This window comes from Tenrec ecaudatus, chromosome 5 (genome assembly GCF_050624435.1).
Source record: "Tenrec ecaudatus isolate mTenEca1 chromosome 5, mTenEca1.hap1, whole genome shotgun sequence".
NCBI lineage: Eukaryota > Metazoa > Chordata > Mammalia > Afrosoricida > Tenrecidae > Tenrec > Tenrec ecaudatus.
In genome coordinates, this window is record NC_134534.1 from 156,302,377 (window position 1) to 156,317,639 (window position 15,263).

The 15,263-nt window shown below is 40.2% G+C and overlaps 1 protein-coding gene across 2 annotated transcripts in view; it reads right to left on the reverse strand.

Annotated features, from left to right (window-relative positions):
- WDR37 (WD repeat domain 37) overlaps nt 1-12,776 on the reverse strand; it is an 87,433-nt gene extending 74,657 nt beyond the window's left edge. Inside the window, exon 1 of one of the 2 annotated variants that reach the window (XM_075550134.1) lies at nt 12,605-12,776. The gene's annotated coding sequence lies outside the window, so the exon portion shown is untranslated. Of the gene's footprint in view, nt 1-11,767; nt 11,945-12,604 lie in introns of those variants that run through there. The other variant, XM_075550133.1, reaches the window with a different exon arrangement.
- Nucleotides 12,777-15,263: the final 2,487 nt, after the last annotated feature.

Consider the following 15,263-nt stretch of genomic DNA (forward strand, 5'->3'; position numbering starts at 1 on the left):
GGGGGGGGGGGGGGGGGGGGTGGATGACAATTTACTTGTCAATGACAAGTACAAAAAAGCTGAGAAAGGACAATTTTGAAAATATATTCAAAGCTTATGTGTCAGACACTAAGTGCATTTAACTCAATTTTCCAATAAAACAATTTTGAGGTGGCAAGCATCATTATTCCCATTATAAATGTAAAACTGCCATCTTAGGTGACAATGACAGAACTAGAAATAATACTTTTCCAAAATCAGGATGTCTTTTTTCCCTGTGTTTCCAAAGAACAGCTCAATGACTCTCAAAGATAAAAACCAAACTCACGGTTATCAAGTCAATGGCAACTCATCAATTTTAATTATGCCCATCTACCTGCCAGAAAAGGTAGCACTGTCTTTCACTGTAACAAAACGCCATCCCACCAACTACTGGGAAAGGCAAAACAGAATGTACCCCTGACCTCTAAGAAACCAATGTGCAAAATGTACTTTTAGAGAGAAAAAGTAGGTCTAAGTTCCAATACTAGGGGGATGCTTTTACTAGCTAAATAAAAAGATCAACACAATGGGAAAATATGCTGACTTTTTAAACCATTGTAAAGCATGTACATGTTCAAATTCCAAGCAGCAATTAAAACTGCTTATTAGGTGAATGCATAATTCACCTATTTCCCAGAACTAAACCTTGTTCCAAGTTTATCACATCTTCCTCATTAACTACTTAAAAGTTACCCGATGCTGATTTCTATCACTATTTGAAATTTTTATTCATATCATAATACATTCATACTTTATTATAAAATTACACTCAATCCTCCCTTTTCTTTTTAAACAAAGTTCATGTGTTCAAAAAGAAGACGAAATCATCCAGCTATATAGGACCACATGTGAATTGAGATCGGCTATATGTGCACAACAAAACTAGACTGTCTTTCATAAAGGTTATCAGTACCATGATAAAAAAGCTTCTTTCCTACTTGGTTTATTAAACATTCTAATGAACCATTCTTATTAAGGTTCTAAATACCAAGGCTGGAAATATTTCTTTTTCACATGAGAAAATATCTTCAACCACTTTCAAATGTTCTATACATTACCATTATGTTTAAGTCTCAAATAAAAATAGAGAAATCAATGGATTTAACCTGAATATAAAAAGACAGCTGTGTCCCTTTTTGAAAATAGTACCATACTGCTATATGAATTTCCTTTTTAGCATAGACCCTTAGACATCATAGCACACATAAATCTTGTTACGAATTCTTTTTAAAGCAAGGCAAGGCCTAACAATATTGTCAGAAACTTGAAAGTTTAGACTTTTAGCACACTGTGGGAAAAACTGATTCACCCATAAAACCTTCTTGTCACTTGCTCCCCAAACAGCTTTATGTTAGTTACAAAGTTCTCATTAAAGATTAAACTGTCAGTCTACAATAGTCAAAAAAATCCTCCCACCACAGGGCCATCCCTAACTCCTAGCAGCCAATCTTTGTTCACTGTCATGTTACATAAATGAGATCTAGTGTATGTGCGCTTCTCAAGGTTTTGGTTTTTTATGTTGTTCCGGTTTGATAGTTGTTACTTCTTTCTTGCTGTGTAGTAGTCCACAATATGAATGAGCCACTGTTTAACTATTTATTATTTTAAAATTTTTTATTCATCAGTTTTTGCCAAAGCTGTTCTGAAAAATAATATAGTTTTTTGTATAAATCTAAATTTTTCTTTCTTTGAAATGAATTCCCAATAGAGAAATTCTGGGTCATATGGTACGTACGCTTTATGTGGTTTTTCAGAAACATCTACTGAGATATAATTGACATACAATACAAATTACCCACTTGTAATGTATAATTAAGATTTGTGCCATAATTCCCCAGTCAATTTTAAAAGCCATCACCCCCCCAAAAAAACATTATTTTTATCATTAATGGGCATTTTACCTATTGTGAAAGAAGAAAACCAATCGTACACTTAAGTTTACCCCACAGCGCTGTACTTGTAAGGTGTGTTCAGCTTCACAACAGTTTCTGTGGTATTTTTCCCAAGAAGGAAACAAAACTTCACAACCGCACGCTGTTCTCTTAAATAGGCCATCACAAAATAATGAGGTTCCAAGAAAACTTTCATGAAAAAATCCACTGTGACCAGAGAGAACCAGGCAACACCATTGGGTGCACTAACTCAGAGCGAGTTGCTCCACCCTCACCAACCAGGAAAAATGTGTACTAGGAAAGCTCCGCTCCAGCACGATTTCGGTCAGTGGTTCAAATCCAAAACCACTCCAAGAGAAAAAGATGTGACTGCTCCCCTAAAGACTGAAAGCCTTCGGAACCCTACATAGGGCAACTACGAGTCAGCTTCAATTCATTGTCAGTGGGTTCGGGTAGCGCATAATAGAATTTGGGCTTGGTTTTGCTTTTTACTTAACTTTTTAGTGACTGTCTGAAAATTTACTATATATTCAACCCTTATCACTGTACTTGAAATCAACAATTTATCAGTTCAAATGAAGTAAATAAAAGTGATTATTTATGGTAATTAAAAATAAAATTTTAAAAAAGAAACTTAACCTTCCTTTTCATTCTGTGCCATTTAGAATGTAGTTCTCTTAAACATTTCCTATAGATACACTGAGAAACACCACATTAGATCCACATCAATTATGATTTTTGCTTCAATTTCCAAATACAATAGAGAAAAATGTCTATTGTATGACAACGCTTCAAAAAATTCATGGAAAAATAGAGCTCAAAGATAATGGAATTTTTCCACAAATATCTTAAAGCTCCCTCATAGTTACCATTGTTTTTCTTTTTTCCATTGCTCTTTCTTCCTTCCCAGAGTCCTTCAGCAATTATTTTAGGGTGGGTCTTCTGGTGACAAATCCGAAGTGCGTGTATATTCTCTTGATACGGAATTCTGAGTGGACATTTCTCTTCCTTCAGCACTTGAACATCGTAGTGCTTCTTCCTTCTGGCCTCCAAGGTTTCTGATAAGAAATCCACTAATATTCAGTGTTTTTCTTCTCTAAGTAAGGTGTTGACTCTCAGTTTTCAGGATTTTATCTTTTTCTTTAGTTTTCAGATGCTTGACTGTGATGTGTGGACTTATCGTATTTGAGATTTGCTCGGCTTCTTGAACTTGTTGGTTTGTATCATTTGCCAAATGTAGGACTTTTCAGTCATTATTTTACTCAGCTTGGACACAACTCTCCCGGCAGAGGCGCGCCTCTTTACAGCCTTCCCGGGTGATGTCTACGTTCCCGGTGAGGGCTTTATTCACGAGGCTGATGGAAGGGGCCGCGGTTTTAAGATGGTTGGCTGTGGGTGAACAGTACTGTCTGAAAGCTCTCTATCTAGGATGTTCTCTCGTGGTATCTTAACTAGAAAGAGCTAACTTCTCAGGGGTATAGCCAAGCTCTTTAGTGTTTCAGGGTTGCTGGCTTTTTCAGCACCACATCTGAATATATGATTATGAGGCAAATATTAAACCCAGGGACCTCCCTGTATATCATTTCTCAGGCCTACTTTCTTCTCTCCACCTTTCTGAACTGTGTCTTTGTTTTAACGTTGCGTGTGTTTTTTCTGTGCTTCACTGCAAGATTAGAGATCATACGTGTGCTTCAAAGTACACACGTGCAAGCCTTGTTCTGGAGTCGCGAGTGTTGTGAGGAGGAGCCCGGGGTTACTCACTGGGCTGAAAATCCGCAAGATCAGCAATTCAAGGCCACCAGCCAGTCCTTGGTTAAAAAATAGGAACAACAGTCTCAGAAACCCACAGGGCAGTTATATTCTGTCCTACAAGGTCACTATGAGCTGGACTCGACTCAATGGCAATGAGTGTGGTTTTAGTGTTGGAGTGCTGCAAATGGTTAAAGCACTCAGCTGCTAACTGTAAGGTTAGAGGTTCAAATCCACCCAGATGCACCTCAGAGAAAGGCCTGGTGGTAGACTAAAAGCCACTGAAACCTTGTAGAACACAGTTCTATTGACAGAGAGGATTGCCAGGAATCAGAATCGACTCTATGCCAACTGTTATATTTTTAAGTTTTTTGTTTTGTTTCATAAGTCCATAAAGAATATTTTTGGTAATAATAAGCCTATAATAAAATTGGCAATTCCTGAAATGGGTCACACAAAAATTATGAGCAACTGAAAAAGAATCAAAGAAGCAAAACTTTGAGAGGAAATTCCATTTAGAAAAACTGGACCTTTAAGTCATGGAAATGACTAATGACATCAAAGAAAACTTACAATGGCAGAACATGTAATTGGTATAATTTTATATAGACAAAAAGATTATGTTAATATGTATTTGACAATTTAAGAATAGAATTTGTTTGCCTATTTGTTTGTATTTAACAATAGGATTTGTTAAATTCAAATGTCTGCTAATTTGAACACAGTTGAACTAAATAAAATATACATCAATAACTAACACTGACTTAATGGAATCTTTCCACAATTTATATCCTTCACAAAAATGAAAGTGAATATAATTCCTTCTTTCAATGATTAGATAAATTAGTAACTTCATAAAGGTTGTTGTCAAAATTGCATCTAGTTTTTGTTTCTGGTGAAAGTTTTGACAATGTCCACACTAATTATTCAGTGACTGCATTAGGCTGAATTGTGTGTGTGTGTGTGTGTGTGTACAGAGATTTACATCAAGAAATGGCTCACACAGTTGTAGAAGTGGGCAAGTCCAGTCCAAGTCAAGTCCGTGGGTCAGATGAAAGTTGAAGGCTTCTGACTCCCGTAGCTGCAGGGACTGACAGGAAGCAGGAAGCAGGAAAATGACACAGGATGACCACAGGCTGGAGAATGCAGAGCTAAAGTAAATCCAAGGTGGGCAGTCCGCTGATGGCTCCTGGGATGGGCAGGAGCACACGAGGTCAATGAATCAGATGCAAGATCCAGATGCAGCAGTGGAAGTGAGCGAGCTTCCGGCACACTGCCAGTCGACACTAAAAGTAGATGGAAGCAGAAACAGGACCCCCTCCATTCCCTTCAAGATGATGACCAGATTAACTGCTTCCCAGACGATCCCACTGGACTTGACCGCATCATGTCAGATGACATCATGGGCAAATCCTGGTTCTCAAGTTGCCACAAAACCTAACAACCACAATGACATCGGTTATATTTATCAAAATGTGTCTGTATCTTCTTTGTGTTCTTTTTGTTCCTTTTGTAGAGTGGTAAATAGGAACAGAAAGAATCTCAAGGCTACCAAGAAAGAAGAGCAACCAGTGGCATGCATGCGTGAAATGCAGCCAATTAATATGGCCCTTCTAGAAATAATTCTTTGTGTGATGTATTACAAATGCTGGACTATGATCCCATTTTGCAGGGAGTTCTCTGCTATGCTAATGAGCAGGATTAAGGTGGGATTGAGTCTTGGCTGTAGTAAAGGGTGTGGACCAAGTCACAGCTTTGTTTGCTTGGAGTCTGGTCTAGAGAAAGACAAAAAGCACAGCTCCATTAAGTCATCTCAGAAGCACAGAGAAAAATTCCAGGACTACTGGAAGTGGAGCATGCTCCAGGCTCTGTCTGAATTGGCAGAGGCCAAGAGCAAAGGCACCAAGGTTGTGGCATACAGACCATAGGACAGAGCAAAGGGACGTGTCCAAGGCCAGAGGTCAATATATTGCCAGAAGATGATATAATGCCAGAAGATGAGCCCCCTCAGGTTGGAAGACATTTAAAATACAACTGAGGAAGGGAACCATCCTTAATGATACCCATAAAGCGAAGCTTTCAGATGTTCATTTTCTGATGGGGTACAACTCAAACTGGGAGAAACAGCTGCAAACATCTATTAATAATCAGAATGTGAAATCTAAGAAAATCCGTAGCCATCAGAAATAAAATGGAAATCATAACATCAATACCCTAGGTATTAAACCCACTGCCATTGAATCATTTCTGGTTATTGGCAACCATATCTAGTTTCCAAAGCTATAAATTCTTATGTGGGCCTCAGCTTTTTCCTGTGTAGCAGCTGGTAGGTTTGAACCACCTACCTTGAGTGGGTATGTCAAGAGTAGCAGTCCAGAGATCAAAAGATGAATTACCTTGGGTAAATCTGCTGCTCAAGACCTCTTTAGTGGACTGAAAAGCAAGGGCGTTACTTTTAGAGAACCAAAGTGATCCTGAACCAAGTTACAATATTCTCAATTGCCTCATATGTATGTGAAAGTTGAGCATTGAATAAAGAAGACCGAATGAGAATTGATGTGTTTGAATTGTGGTGCTGGTAAAGAATATTGAATGTACCATGGGCTGCCAAAAGGACAAATAATTCTGCAGTGAATTAAGTACAGCCAGAGTGCTCCTTACAGACAAGGATGATGAGACTTCGTGTGACGTACTTCGCACATGTTGTCAGGAGAGACTAGGCTCTGGAGAAGGGTATCATACTTAGTAAAGTAGAGGGGCAGCAAAAGAGAGGAAGGCCTTTGATGAGATGGATTGACATGGTGGCTGCAACAATGGGCTCACACATAGAAACAATGAGGGTGACCCAGGACCGGGCAGTGTTCTCTTCAGTTGTATATGGGGTTGCTATGGGTCAGAACCAACTCAATGGCATGGAACATCACCCTGGGCTATACAGTCTAATGATTATCCAACAGCACCACTAGGGCTCCTCTCATAGGCATTAGTGAGATGAAATGAACAGACGTTGGCCATTTTGAATCAGACAAGCAAATTGTTCACTATGTCAGGAATAATAGATTCAAAAGGAATGGCGTCACATTCGTCCTTCCAAAGGTCTACTTTGAATAAAATGTTATCTGTGATAGGGTAATACCTGTATGCCTAGAAGAAAGTCCAGTTAATGCAACTATTCAAATTTAGACCAAAAAAATACAGCTGTGCGAAGAAATCGAAGAATCTTGTGAACATTTTCAGTCTAGGATTTATCAAACATGTCATAATGATGTATTGGTAATGACTGGTGATTGGAATGTAAAAGGTAGAAACAAAGAAGTTAGAAAAGATGGTCTTGGAGATAGGAACGAAGCTAAACATCAATGAAAGAATTTTGCAAGACTAATGACCTCTTCATTGCAAGTACTTTTTTTAACAATGTAAACGGCAGTTTATATATGTAGATCTGGCCAGATGGAATAAACAGGAATCAAACTGACTACATCTGTGGGAAGAGATGATAGAGACGTTCAGTATCATCAGCAAAAACAAGGCCAGAGGCTCATATGTTAAGTTCAGATTGAATATAAATTAGAACAAGTCCACTAGATCCAAAATATAACCTTGAGACTATCCAATCTGAACTTAGAAACATCTAAAACCAGATTTGATGCATTTAAAATTAAATGCATCTTGACAAGTTGTGGAATAGCATTAAGAATATCATAAATTTTTTAAAAAAGAATATAATAAATAAAATTTTAAAAGTCATTTAAAAAGTATAAAAGTAGTGGCTGGCTATCAGAAGGAATAAGTGTCTGGGGTCTTAAAGGTTTGTATGAAAACAAGCAGTCATCTAAGTGATGTGTCAGATGAGTCTGCATGAAGGGGGCAGGCATGCCAGCCCACGTGATTCAAGGACTGTAAATAAAAAAATAATAATAATAAGATCAGAGGAGGGAATTGTATTACAACTTAAATTCTAAGCACCCAGTTTGCAGAAGGCCATGGATGACAGCGAAAGCCCTAAATCCATTTGCAGAATCCCCACGTGGGTTAAGCCTCCATTGAATTCCCGTGGACCTTTGACCATGGATGTGAATCGTATTGCTCTCAGAGAGTGCATTAGAAAGTGAACCGCAACAGATATAAAGCTCAAACTTGAAGCCACTGAGTAAGTTCTGACTCACAAGGACCCTCGAGGGCAGAGCTGAGTTGCTCCTCTTAGGTTTTGTGGGGCTGTGAATCTTTGCAGGAGCTGCCTTGTCAGCATCTGGTGGGTCTGACGCTGACCTTTCGGTTGCAGGTCTAGAGCATGTTCTACTACACCACTAGAGTTCTTACTGCAGATATGGTTCAGTTAAAATTTAACAACTTACCATTTGTTTTCCCATTTGACCTATTTTCTATTTGTTCAAAGTTTTTATTATTTTCTGCTCTCTTTAGATTGAGATTTTTCAGTGTTTTATTTTGTCGTTAATGTTGTTTGGAGCTTTTTTTTGTATGATTTCTGAATGTGAAATCGAGGATAGGTAAATCTATGGATAGTAACTAGGTTAACAGTTAGGTTTGTGGCAAAAAAGGTTGGGAAAATCAGGTTTACGGCAAGGAAGTTGGGAAAAACAGGGAGCTAATAATAATAGATAGAAGAATGACTAGACGTTCTGAAACTGTGACGCTTGCACAAGTCTTTCTACTAAACCCTTGAATTGTATGGTGCATGAGTTATATGTCAAAAATGGTCAGTAAATAAGTACAGTGATCACTTAAGTAGCTAACAGTCCATGGATAAAGCAAATTTTACAGGGAACTGGGGAGTAGAAAAGAAAGAAAAGATCAAACTGGGTGTCAGAGGAGACTGAGGAATTTGTCCTTTAATAGAGTCCTGCATTCAACGTAGAGTTCTAGCAAATGGAAGAAATGAAGTAAAGGAGCTAAACAGAAAACTGTACGAGGCCATTCAAGCAGGGACGGTATTAGAATGAAGCGTGAAACAGCATAGACCAGAAAGCCAGAGGACGAACGCTGTCAGCATTTCCCAGGCTAAATGCACGGAAAACACGTTCAGCCTTGCTTTATGCTTGTGAACAACTACCTCCTTTGTCATGAGGCCCAAAGGACGGGATGATAATTGCTGATCATTTGATGAAAAATTCCACCAAAAGACTCCTGATCAAACCAGAGAAAATACTGAACAGAGTTTCAAATTTTGGAGCCATAGAGAGTAAATGAACCCCTACAACTACTACCCTAAGATAATCTTTAAACTGTAAACCAAAAAACGCCACCTGAAGTAGTCTCTGAACTGAACAACAGATTTAGTTACATAGGGGAAAAAAGATCTATGTGCCTTGAATTATCTACAAGGCATCAAATTGACAAGAGCAAGTCACAAGATTAAGTAAGAACTTTGGAGGGCAATGAGTTTATGTTCAAGGTGAAAATGGTCACACTACTCAACGAAAGGAATGAATGTCACTAAATTGTGCGTGAGGAGTCCTGGTGGTAGTGGTTATGCATTGGGCTGCGACTGGCATGGTTGCCACTTGGAATCCACCAGCAGCTCCTCAGAAGAAAGACTGGGCTTTCTAGTCCCGCTCACAATTATAGTCTCCAAAACCCACAGGGAGTCAGCTATGAGTCATCATGAGCTGGATGGAGGTGAGAGGGCGGGTTAAATTGTACATGGGGAAAATATTGAACTGGTGTACGTGCTGCTGTGTGTATTCTCAACCACAAAATAAAAAAGATATATGAAAAAAATGAAGTGAGAAAAAAATAATACAATGAATTATGAATTTGTGTTTTCACTGGAAACAAGCAAATGTAAACTATTACTCCCTCTTTCATATCCTGTGAGATTTTAAAACACTTTTCAGCGAGAGAAAAAATGTGATTGTCAATTTCATGAATATTAATCATGTGCTATTAAAAGAAAAATGGGCAATGATTTTACAGAGGAAGTTCACATTAGTTCTTCATAATGTTTAATGGTAACAGCACTGTCAGGTGAACACCAGGCTGAAACACCAAATGAGACTCTTTGTTGAGCAGTATCCAAAGAGAGAATGATCTCTAAAACAACCTCAGAAATCTGCCAGCAACCTTACCTGTTTAAAATGCTTTCTCGTGGTTTCAAATCCAGGCATGCATGGAATAATTGCTTATCAGCACTATGTGTGACATGGAACTGGAAGAAATCACTAAAGGATAAATAGCAATCAAGCTTTTTTTTAAGCTCCCAATAGGAAAAAGAACCAGTTTAAACCAAGGATGAAATTTAATAGAAGTAAATGTAAATCTTGTCCTTAAATAACTCAAGGGGAAAAAAAATAACTCAGGGGCAGAATAATTCAGAGTGGTAGAGGTAAGGGTTGTAGCTCAGAGCAGATATAAAATAAGTGAACAGTTTTCACATAGCTTCCCCAAAAAAGAACTAAGAGACATTGAAAAGAGGAAGGAAGCATGTATTGACTAAATATGGTCTCTGTCCAGTACTTTGCAAGAAGGGTTGGCATGTTCTTGTCAATGATAAAAGGAAATTAGTAAAAAGTGTATTTTAGAAGATGGGAAATGAAGGTCTTAAGTTCCTTGCCAAAGGTTACATTGCTGTTATTAAATAAAGCTATACCACTCTTGTCTCTCAAGGGTTGTATTAATAAAGGCAATATTCAGAAGTCTAGCTATTCTGCTTTGGTCAGCTCATATACTGTGCTCATGGTTGGGATTTGGAAGGACTAAAATTTGATAAGTACAGAAGATCCTGGAGGAACATAAATAGCACTGAACTCTACAGACTGTATCTTATTTATTTAGTAGTAACCAATTTCGGGAATATTTTCAGTGCTGTGTGAAAGACAATTTTTAGGTCAACATATCAGATTTAAAGGCGACCACTTGCACTTAAGTAAATGAAAATTCCAAACAATTAGCATCCTCCTCTAACAGAATCAAGGCATCGAGTGGTATTGGACTGCTTACAGTAATTTTGGCAGTTCAAACCCACCTGCTGCTCTGCAGGAGAATGATGAGGCTACCTGCTCCCATAAGGTTTAGTCTCAAAAACACTACAATGTGGTCATGTAAGTAGGTTTGGCTTTGAATACAACATCAGCTTCAGGTGACCTGCTCACGTATAAGGAATGCTGAAGTTTGAGTTAGAATATAAAACCTCTGCGAAGCTGATTAACCCATAAGATCGGTCGCCCATAAATTGAAAAGGTTTATTTAAGCAACTTTGTTTAAAAGGCAAGTATATTACTATTGTGTTACTGTTGTGTTATTCGAGTAAATAGCTACCTTAAAACTGATTCCCTTCCCCCCACAGTGGTGGCAGTTTACGGGGGCAAATAAAGAAAAATTAAAATGTCGCTGCTGTGTTTAAGCATTCCCTTATTCTGAATTCATTTCACCCATTGCCCTCTGTTGCAGGAATTACAATCTTTTTTGGGTGGACGAGGTCGTTTTTTAAAAGCCTCCAAAGAAACCCATAACGGAAGCCGGAGACTCCCCCAGCGACAAAGCCAGCACAGCGGACACCCGTCTGCGCTGCGGCATCCAAGGCGCACGCTCCCACTGCAAGAGGAGGGCACAGCCCGAGTGGGAACGCGGGTAAGGGATGAGAGGGGCGGGGCGGAAATCTCCTAGAAGAGCCAATGAATCAGAAACCTAACTTAAGAGAGGTGCCTTAGGAAATAAGAGCATCCTGCACGAAGCACGACCCCACCTCTCCTGCGTGGTTGAAGTCGCTCCTTGTTTAAACTGGAAGCACGGCCCCATTTCCTGAGGGGACAACAGCAGGGCCATCTCTTGCAGGAAATGCTATCAGACAGAGTAAGGCCCAGTCTTAGGAAGCTCACTAGTGTGGATTAGGCCACAGCAGTGCCCCGGAGCAGCATTATCCTGGGGTCCGGAGGAAAGAAGAAAATGGGGGGCGGGGGGGTTGTTCCATGCACCTTCATCGGTCCACTCCGAGTGAGAAGATGGCGGCCCCAGTTTCCCCAAGATCGGTGAGTCCGTGTGCCGCGGTCTGGCTGGCGCTGCAGCCCACAAGACCGGACGAGAGACGGGGCTGCAGGAAAAGCCAGCTCGGAAGCCAGGCTGCGGCGCCTCAGGAGAATTGCACTCACCTGTCAAAGCTGCTGCCGTGCCAGGCTACTTCGCAGTACCCAGCCCCTGGTTGCTTTCCTGCAGCCCAGCGGTGCCCGAAGCCCGCAGCACACCGGGGACTCGGCAGAAAGTGGAGGACACTCGGTAGGTAAATCCTGCAACTGACACGACCCCGAGCAACCCGGCAGCCCCGACTCCGCCCCTCACTTCCGGAACTTCCGGAAGTCCCGCCCCTTCGCTTCCATCCTAACCCCGCCCGTGCTCCTCCGCGCTAGTCTGCGCAGCCCACCCCTCTGGGAGAGGCTCGTCGACTGCGGAAGGAAGGCCCGCTAGGGGGCGCCACACAACAAGTCGCTCGCCTTCCCTCGGAGCCCGCTGAGCTCCTCCTCCGCCGTCTCGCTGACACACGGCACCGCAGCGCCTCCCCCTAACCGGGCGGCCACCGAGAGAGGACGAGAGAATGACCTCAGTGGCGCTGAACTGGTACCGCGCCGCCTGCTGGCACCAGTCAGTGGCATGCACCCGTGTTTAAGCAACACTATATATAGTTAATGCTTCGCCACATTACAGGAAAATTTTTAAATGTGTGTGTCACCGAATGGGCACAATTCACCTGCCCATGTGCATTTCAACAAGAACCTACCATTAAAAATCCCAAGGATCCGTGCTCTACATTCACTGCCCTACATAAACTTGAAATCCTGCACCATCACCATCACCACCCTCCACTCCACCACCACCACCCCACACACACGCACACACACACACAAATCATACAAACTAACCGTTTTCCTTGGTTTTTTAAGTATTTTTTTTAATCTGGAAAACAAATCACTCTTTTTTGAGGATATACTTACTGCAGCAGGTGTTCTGTGATGTTCCAAGATCAAGCAGGTTTTAAATCCATCTGTCCTAAAAATTCCCTTAAGCCTAAGAAGTCGGGAAGAAGGGGGGAAAAAACCCTTAAGATCCAAGTGTACTGTTCATAACTGTCCATCGGTTTCCAAACCTTTCACATCCAAACGGCTGTGATAGGTTTATTTGCCATGAATTACTTCAACAACAAGAGTTCTGTAGGAGTGATGCTGTTTGGCTGCATGAAGCCTGAAGGAGATAGACTATTAATATTTCAGCTTATCTGCAGAAGATGACTCATCCGGTTTCCTTTCTGAAACATTTGATCACCATTGGCTAGAAAGAAAAAACAAAATCAGCTGTTTGCTGCAAAAGGTGGGACTTACACTGCTTTTCATTCTCCTCCACTCCTCCACCCCCCCTCCCCTTGCTCTAGATTGGAGAGCCTACATAATAGAGTGCTTATATAAACAGTCGGCTTTGGAGACAACTAACTGGACTTGGAAAACTCATCTAGGACAAAAGTATATTTCTTTCCAAATCTTGCTCCTTAAAAAAAAATTAAGTTTACAGCTCCTAGTCAATAAACATTACTATATTTTATTGTATAAGAAATACATTTAACATACTCTCTTAAAATGAAAATAATTTTTTAAATGGAGTAAAACCTGAATCTAATTCTGCATTGGAAGGAACACATTTACCACTGTTTGCAGACATAATTCTGTAAAATGACCTTCTGAGGCAAAGGTAATGGAGCTGTTAGAAAAGGCATTTTCAACTGCACTGTCTTAGTGGTGCTTTAACAAAAGCACCACAAGTGGGAGGCTCTATTGATTATACGTATTTTCTCTTTTGGTGTTTTTCCATTACTATGTTTTCACTTTTGTGAAGGTACACATAAAATCATGAAGATATGGAGACCTCAAAAAACTTTTGACCTCAAATTATAAGTTAAAAAAAGAAATGATAAGTTACTTCAACAATACTAATAATAGGAAGTAAAAGTACATCAATTAACCATGTTAGTAATTGCAAATGTATTCATAATTTAGAATAAAAATAAGAGTATTATTTTGTTTGGAGAAAGAATATACCAAGGAAATGAAACTTAAACTGAATTTTGAAAGCTGAGTAAACTATGGAAATGGTTGAGAAAATGGTTCATTAAAAAAGTGAGATGTGAAAATAATCTATAACTTATCAAGGGTTCCTGAGAGAGGGCTGGCAGGAGAGGAAGAGGGAAGAAATGGGGGTCTGATATCAGGGAAGAAAATGCTTTGAAAATGATGATGGCAGCATATGTGCAAATGTGCTTGACACACCGGATGAATGTATGGATTGTGATGAGATATAAGAGCCCCCGATAAAAGGATTAAAAAAAAAAGAGCTTCCAAATCAAAACCAAAATAAGTTGTTGTTTTTTTAATCATTTTATTGGGGGCTCTTATCACAGTCTATCTATATATCCATTGTGTCAAGCACATTTGTACATTTTTTGCCATCATCATTCTCAAAACATTTGCTTTCTACTTGAGCCCTGAGTATCAGCTCCTCGTTTTCCCCTCCCTCCCCGCCTCCCTCACAAACTCTTTAACACTTTATAAATTATTATTATTATTATTACTGTCATGTCTTACACTGTTCAGTCTCCCTTCACCCACTTTTCTGTTGTCCGTCCCCAGGGAGGTGCCTATAGGTAGATCCTTGTAATCAGTTCCCTCTTACTACACCACCTTCCCTCCACCCTCCCTGTATCGCCACTCTCACCACTGGTCCTGGGGGTTCATCTGTCCTGGATTCCTGTGTTTTCAGTTCCTGTCTGTACCAGTGTACATACTCTGGTCTGGCCGGTTTTGTAAGGTAGACTTGGGATCATGATAGTGGGAGGAGGACCATTTAGGAACTAGAGGAAAGTTGTATGTTTCATCATTGCTACCCTGCACCCTGACTTGCTCATTTCGTCCTCCCTGTGACCCTTCTGTACGGGTATGGCTAGTTGCCTACAGATGGGCTTTGGGTCCCCACCTCGAACTCCCCCTGAGGATATGATTCACAATGATATGATTTTTTGTTCTTTGATGCCTGATGCCTGATCCCATCTACACCTCGTGATCACACAGGCTGGTGTGCTTCTTCCATGTGGACTTTGTTGCTTCTGTTAGATGGCCACTTGTTTATCTTCAAGCCTTTAAAATCCCAACCTCCATATCTTTTGATAGCTGGGTACCATCAGCTTTCTTCACCACATTTGCTTATGCATCCACTTTGTCTTCAGCGATTGTGTCAGGAAGGTGATTACCATGGAATGCCAGTTTAATAGAACAACCTGTTCTTGCATTGAGGGAGTACTTGAGTGGAGACCCAATGTCCATCTGCTACCTTAATATTAAATCTATAAATATATGCACTGAGCTATTTCCCCATCATCATTTATACATATATTTACGCATGTACATGCCTATATTTAGACCTCTATAAATGCCCTTTGCCTCCTAGTTCTTTCCTCTATTTCCTATTACTTTCCCCTTGTCCCACTATTATGTTCGGCCTTTATTTGGTTTGCATTAATTCCTTGCAGTTACGTTGCCCTTGATTAAGCCCCACTAGGCATCCTACACCTTTCTCTTAATCGATTTTAGTTTACTTTTTGTTGGGTTG